Raw genomic sequence first — 7,919 nt, 5'->3', positions numbered from 1 at the left:
ATCAGTTGACTCTGGAGATGGCAGCTAGGTAGCTGGGGACACAGGATGGAGGGAGACTTTTCACTCTCTTCCCTTCAGTTCCTCTTGAATTTTGACCCCACACATATGTTATTATCAAAAGTATATAAATAAAACTAAAAAACAAGGAAAAGGCGATAGATGTGCTATAATGAATACAAACAACACAAAATGAGGTTGTCATATTTAACATATGAAGGTCTGCTTCAAGTTATATATGCTTATAATGACCCAGAGAAGACGGCAAGAGAAACATGTCCTGTTTGGTTTGTTTTAAAATATAGGGGAAAATGCTCAATAAGAAGGCAATCAAAGAAGAGAAAAGCAGATCACTTGATTATATTGTCTAAACACTTAGCATCTCCTGTGATAATGCTGATCCCAAATTATAAATGCAAAATAGCATTCTGAAGAGCCACTGGCACTAAAGTTATATGTGTAGTTTCTTTGCAGTATGTCATCAATTTTGTCCTTGACTATAGTCAGTCATCTTGCTTATAGAGTACGCCAGCACATAAAAGCAAGTCACATACAATATCTAGACTCAGTAATTACACTTTGCCTGATACCCGGACTCATGTGATGTCACCATGTGGGTCCAGATTATCATTATCCATTCAAAACACTCGATAGGGCCCATGATAGTTAAAAGAAGTCAAAGACCAGTAGGAGATGTCATTTGGATGCACACAATTGTGTTGAAAGACCTAGAATTTTTTCACGCCTCACAATTTGTCAACCACATATGTGTCTTCCTCACCACGTATAGCCATCCCTCTTCTTACTCCACACTGCCTTACTTGGTCCTCAGTGTCTGGCCTCAACCTCAAAATCTTAAGTGTGAAAGCCTGATACTGACTCTATCATAAGAAACCTGAGGATACTGGGAACCTGAGCTCCCAATACATCATGGCCTTGTTGGTTCTTGGTTTATTTAGAAGTATATATTCCAAAATTAGGCCCCCCAAAAGCCCAATTTTCTTACTTCCAGGATTCCACCCAGTTTCTCTATTAGGAGAGCTGTAGCTTGCCCCATGTCAGACTTTCTTTTTTGGGGCTCCAAAATCACTGCAGATGGTGACTGCAGCCATGAAATTAAAAGACGCTTACTCCTTGGAGGAAAGTTATGACCAACCTAGACAGCATATTGAAAAGCAGAGACATTACTTTGCCCACAAAGGTCCATCTAGTCAAGGCTATGGTTTTTCCAGTGGTCATGTATGGATGTTAGAGTTGGACTGTGAAGAAAGCTGAGTGCCGAAGAATTGATGCTTTTCAACTGTAGTGTTGGAGAAGACTCTTGAGAGTCCCTTGGACTGCAAGGAGATCCAACCAGTCCGTTCTGAAGGAGATCAGCCCTGGGTGTTCTTTGGAAGGAATGATGCTAAAGCTGAAACTCCAGTACTTTGGCCACCTCATGCGAAGAGTTGACTCATTGGAAAAGAGTCTGATGCTGGGAGGGATTGGGGGCAGGAGGAGAAGGGGACGACAGAGGATGAGATGGCTGGATGGCATCACTGACTCGATGGGCATGAGTCTCAGTGAACTCCGGGAGTTGGTAATGGACAGGGAGGCCTGGCGTGCTGCAATTCATGGGGTCAAAAAGAGTCGGACACGACTGAGCGACTGGACTGAACTGAACTGAACTGAACTGAGCTTGCCCCATATAGGGGTAGAGTGATATGTAACTGATTCACCTATTCTTCATGCCTGGGCTCACAAATAAAACAAGTTCCACATGTCTGTTCCAGAATGAACCAGACTGCTCTCCATGTAACACAGACCAGCCACAAAGTAGATGCTTAGTGAATGCACTGACTTCAGTGGAGCCAAAGAATCTGTTCTGTTCTAAGAATCTACAAATCCATCTTCATTCAGTCAATAAAATCAATGGACTTGAAGATTTTGTTTTAATAAGCAATTGGTACCTTAAAACTCACTTAGGAAGTCTTCTCCACTAATTCTTTAACCTGTGGGTTGACTACTTCTTAATTTTTCATACACACACACATATACAGACCTTCATTTACTACATTATCAAGATCAGATTTGCTCAGTTAGAAAGTAAAAGAGTAAAGAATATCAATAATTAAGAGACTAATAGAAGAGTTTTTTAAAAATCAACCTAACTGGTGTTTTAGGATGAAAGGAATTCAAAGGCTTGCAGTGATATTTGGATTGTATTTTTCCTTTACTTTATAATCAAATCATACTAATATAAACCAAAAAACACAACTTGAACTAAACATACATTTCACTCAAGACTAATTACAAAGCAGGCATTTCAAATCAGTGTTGAGCTAATGCTTTTAGAGCAATTATTTAATTTTCAGGGTCCAATATCTGTCGAGCAAATCACCAATTTCCATTTCATTCTTATTTAATATAAAAAAATCAAATTAGTATAAAGCTATTTCACAGCTGTCTTTAAATTAAACCGTAGTCAAGAAGAGCATGAAGCATGTGGAGTTTGCTTTGGCATCTCCAAATCAAACATTCTTTTTGTTCAAATATTAAAGAACTATACCAATAGTTATGTTTTATCTTGAAGTTTTAAGCTGGGCTTCATAATCTCAGATTTTAACTTCTGATTTTTCACAAGTAACTCAAATATTGAAACATATGTTTCTAAGGATAGGGGTTTGCTGCAGAGTGGAGCAGAATATGAATCATAATTATTTGTTTTTCATTAACTTTTGATAATAAAAATTACCAGCTCAGCCACATTACTACCTCTTTGTTGATAAATCAGTTTTCTTCCATTGTATCCAAACAGATCTTCTAGTAGCAAATGTAGACCTTCAAGAACTTCAAAGAAAATTCAACAATCCCATTTTTCTAGCAAAGTTTATTTAACCAGGAAGGTATAGATTGTTCAAACAAATTACTAGTAAAGTGTTGCATATAAATTAACCAAGTTAAATTAACAGGAAATCAGTCTGGTTTAATCAAAGAGGATTGTAGAATCTTTGGTTTCAGTGTCTTTCACAGTTTGATAAAGTGAATGACTTACCACTCAGGCAGTACCGTGTAGTAGAAAAGCCTCAGTTGGATTAGTCTGGGTTCTAGCCCTGTCTTGTACTACTTATGGTCAATTAGATGGATCACTTCAATTTCTCTGTTGGCTTTATCATTTATAAAGTGGGGAGACTACTTGTTCTCCTCCCTAGGGATCAATGTGGTGTTTGTAAAAGAATCTTGGAAAAAACCTAACATATATACCCAAATGCCTGTATAAAGCAAAGGCAATTGATGAGTGTATTTCAGTCTAGAAATTGGATTGTTTCATTCTATGATGCACAAACAGACTTTTTTGTAAATAAAAATTTAGAGAACATTCTTATTATTTTTTATGGCTGAGTAGTATTCATTATATAACACATCTTCTTCATCCATTCATCTGTCAACAGGGACTTAGGTGGCTTCCATGTCTTGGTTTTTGTAAATAGTACTGCAGTGAATCCTGGGGTGCATGTATCCTTCGAACCATGGCTCTCTCTGGATATTTGGCCAGGAGTGGGGTTGCAGGATCATGTGGTAACTCTATTTTTAGTTTTTTTCAGGAAACTCCATAGTGTTCTCCCTAGTGGTTGTACCAATATTCATTCCCACCAACCTTGTATGATGTCCTTTTTCTCCACAGTGTCTCCAGCATTAATTATTTGTAGACTTTCTGATGATAGCCATCCCGACTGGAGTACAGTGATAGCCCACTGTGGTTTAGATCTGCATTTTTCTAATAATAAGTGATGTTGAACATTTTTTCAAGTGTCTGTTGGCCATCTGTATGTCTTTTTTGGAGAAATAACCTGATGCTGGGAGGGATTGGGGGCAGGAGGAGAAGGGGACGACAGAGGATGACATGGCTGGATGGCATCACTGACTCGATGGACGTGAGTCTGAGTGAACTCCGGGAGTTGGTGATGGACAGGGAGGCCTGGCGTGCTGCAATTCATGGGGTCGCAAAGAGTCGGACTCGACTGAGTGACTGAACTGAACTGAACTGAACTGAATCTATTTAGATCTTCTGCCCATTTTTTGATTAGGTTGTTTGTATTTTTAGTATTGAGCTATATGAGTTATTTGTATATTTCAGAGATTAATCCCTTGTCAGTAGTATTGTCTGCAAATATTTTTTCCCATTCTGTAAGTTGTCTTTTTATTTTGTTCATGTTTTACTTTGCTGTGCAAAAAAGCTCTTAAGTTTATTTCTTCTCATTTGTCTGTTTTAATTTCCATTGCTCTAGCTGGTGGATCCAAAAAGACATTGCCACGATTTATGTCAAAGAGTTTTCTGCCTGTGTTTTCCTCTAAGAATTTTATAGTATCCAGTTTTACATTTAGGTCTTTAATTTACTTTGAGTATGTGATGTTAGAGAATGTTCTAATTTCATTCTTTTACATGTAGCTGTTGAGTTTTCCCAGCACCACTCACTGAAGAGACTCTTTTTTCTCCATTCTGTATTCTTGCCTTTGTCATAGGTTAATTGACCATAAGAGCATGGGTTTTATCTCTGGGATTTTTACCCTGTTCCATTGATCAATATATCTGTTTTTGTGCCAGTACGACATTGTTTTGATTCCTGTAGCTCTGTAGTATAGTCTATAGTCAGGGAGCCTGATTCCCCTAGCTGTTTTTCTTTCTTAAGATTGCTTTGACTATTTAGGGTCTTTTGTGTTTCCGTACAAATTTTTAAAAAATATTCTGTGAAAAATGCCACTGGTAATTTGATAGGAGTTGCACTGAATTTGTAGATTGCTTTGGGTAGTATAGTCATTTTGACAATATTAATTCTTCTAATCCAAGAACACAGTTTATCTTTCCATCTGTTTGTATCATCTTTGATTTTTCCATCAGCATCTTAGAGTTTTCAGAGTGCAGGATGTTGTCCCAGAGGTCTCTTAAACTGTCACAATTTCTTTTCATTCTTTTTATTCTGTTCCAGGGCATCTGCCTCATATATTCTGCTATTGTTTATTCTAGTGTGATTCTCATTTCAGTTATTGTATTCTTCAACTCTGGTTGTTCTTTATATTTTCTGACTTTGTTAAAAACTTTCTGTAGCTTCTTGCTCTGTGCATCCATTCTTTTTCCCAGTTCTTGGAACATCTTCATGATTATTACTCTGAACCCTCTCAGGTAACTGCTTATCTCCATGTCACTTAGTTGTTCTGGGGTTTTGTATTGTTCCTTCATTTGGAAGATACTCCTTTGCCGTCTCATTTCGTCCCAGTTTATATCTGTATTTTTTGTATGTGGAAGGTTAATTATGATTCTCAACCTTGGATAAGTGGTCGTCTGGGGGGGATGTCCTACACGTCCTAGCAAGGGCCAGGCACCAGCTGGTCCCAGGGTAGGTTCTGATCTGCATCTGCAGATTTAGTTCCACAGGCTGCAGGATCTTAGTTTTCTTACTTTTGGTTTCTCCCCACTGGTGGGTGAGGCTGGTCTGGAGGCTTGTGCAGGCTTCCTGATGGGAGGGGCTGGTGCCTGTCCACTGATGAGTAGAGCTGGGTCTTGGCCCTCTGGGGCACAGGGCCATGTCAGGGGATGTGTCTAGAGGTGGCTATAGGCTCAGGAAATCGTTAGGCAGCTTGACTGCTGATGGATGTGGCTGTATTCCTACCCTGTGTGTTTGGCCTAAGATGTCCCAGCACTGGAGCCTACAGGCTGTTGGGTGGGGCCAGGTCTTGGTCCCCAAATGGCAGCCTCCAGGACAGTTCACATCAGTGGATGCTCCCCAGTACCTCTGTCACTGGTGAGCTCCACAGTGCACCACAGCGGCACCACAGCACCCCAGGAGAACCTCTAAGACCAGCAGGTAGATCTAGCCCAGACTCCTCTGAAGTCACTACTTTTGCCTAGGGTCCTGGTGCACGTGAGACTGTGTGTGCCCTCCAAGAGTGGAGCTCCTGCACTCAAGCCCTGCTAGACGTCAAAACCAAATGCTCTAGACTCCTCCTCTTGATGCCAGACCCCCAGGCCTGATGTGGGACTCAGAACCCTCACTCCTGTGGAAGAACTTGTGTAATGTAATTGTTCTGCAGTTTGCAGCTTGCCCACCTGGAGTGTTTGGGATTTGATTATATCAAATAAAATCTTGTTGAGTTTCTTCATTATGTCTTTGGATGTAGAATCTTTTTTTTTGTTGCTAGGTTCCAGTCTTTTTATTGACGGTCGTTCAGCAGTCAGTGTGATTTTGGTGTGCTCATGAGAGAAGAGCTCAAAGTCCTTCTGTTCTGCCATCTTTTCACATCATGAAAATGTGGCTCCTTTGTTGTTCATATAATTGACATCATGTGGTGCTCAAGTTTGAATTCTCAAGAGAGCCTGGGAGTAAACTGGTCCATTAAGGTTACTCCTTTTCTTCCGGTTGTAAGACACACAATTCCAGGGTAGCATAGTAACTTCTGGCTCAGTGAGGCCTGTTTAGGGTAATGACAGATCGCTAAAGGCTTCTCTTCACTCCTGTTTTCAAGATGGTGATGCAGAGCTCAGCTGGGGCACTCAGCTGACTAGCCTGCAGGTGGCATCTCACACACCATCTCCAGGCCTGGGTCTCTGTCCGAGTTAACCTACTGAAGACACGCGGAGCTCACAGGGGTCTGCAGCAGGCAATGGGTGATTTCTGGGGTGTCTCCTATCCAGTTGTATATCATCTGGAACTCAAGTTACAGCTTTCATTTACATCTAAAGAGCACCTGCTGTTGTAAACATTGACACTTTGTGGACAAGGCTTGGAGAATTACAACTTTTGTTTGTTAGATTCATTTTCTCCCAAACAAAAGAGTTTCATAGAGGTGGACTGGGTCATTTTTCATAGTGAAGTAATTCCAGTAAGCAGTTTTCTGCATCTTTTTTTGCTGTGCTGGATCTATATTGTGGCATATTATGCCTATTGTGGCAATGTATTCCTACTGCAGCACACAGGCTCTAGAGCTGGCAGGCTCTCTAGGTGCACAGTGCAGGCTTAGCTGCCCTGTGCAATGTGGCATCTTACTTCCATGACCAGGGATTGAACCCATGTCCCCTGCACTGGAAGGTGGATTCTCAACCATTGGACCACCATGGTAGTCCTGCATCTTTAAAATAAATATTGAGTGACTTGAGCCATGAGTTTGTAATTGGTAAAGACAAATACTTCATTGACTATTAATTATAATCAAGCCCTTGCTATTTTTCCATGAAGGATAAGTAAATGTTCCTTTGTTAATAATGGCTAAAAATCATACAAATGGTTTAACTTATTTACATACATAAATATAGAATATAAGCATAGAAAAAAGACTGAAGCAATATATTAGCAATTATTATCTCTGGGTAGGGAATCTCTAGATGCTTTTTATTTTTCATTGTATACTCTTCTGAATTTTTCAAATTTTCTATAAGGGGAATGTATTCTTTTTATAATGGTTAAAATCCATTATAATATATACCAGTAACTACTGTGCAAACAAATGCACAGAAAAAAGACCAGAAGGAAATGAGCCAAAGGGAGTCTTTTCATTCATTCTTTGTTCATCCAACAGATCGTTATTGAGCACCTACTATTGCAGAGTCATGGCCAGTTTTGAGCACCGCTATCCAAAATCACTGCAGATGGTGACTGCAGCCATGAAATTAAAAGATGCTTACTCCTTGGAAAGAATATTCAAAAGCAGAGACATTACTTTGCCAACAAAGGTTTGTCTAGTCAAGGCTATGGATGGATCATGTATGGATGTGAGAGATGGACTGTGAAGAAGGCTGAGCACCGAAGAATTGATGCTTTTGAACTGTGGTGTTGGAGAAGACTCTTGAGAGTCCCTTGGACTGCAAGGAGATCCAACCAGTCCATTCTGAAGGAGATCAGCCCTGGGATTTCTTTGGAGGGAATGATGCTGAAGCTGAAACTCCAGTA

The sequence above is a fragment of the Bison bison genome, unplaced genomic scaffold, assembly GCF_000754665.1.
Source record: "Bison bison bison isolate TAMUID 2011002044 unplaced genomic scaffold, Bison_UMD1.0 scf7180017864389, whole genome shotgun sequence".
NCBI classification, from domain to species: Eukaryota; Metazoa; Chordata; class Mammalia; order Artiodactyla; family Bovidae; genus Bison; species Bison bison.
This window is presented reverse-complemented; position numbering follows the sequence as displayed.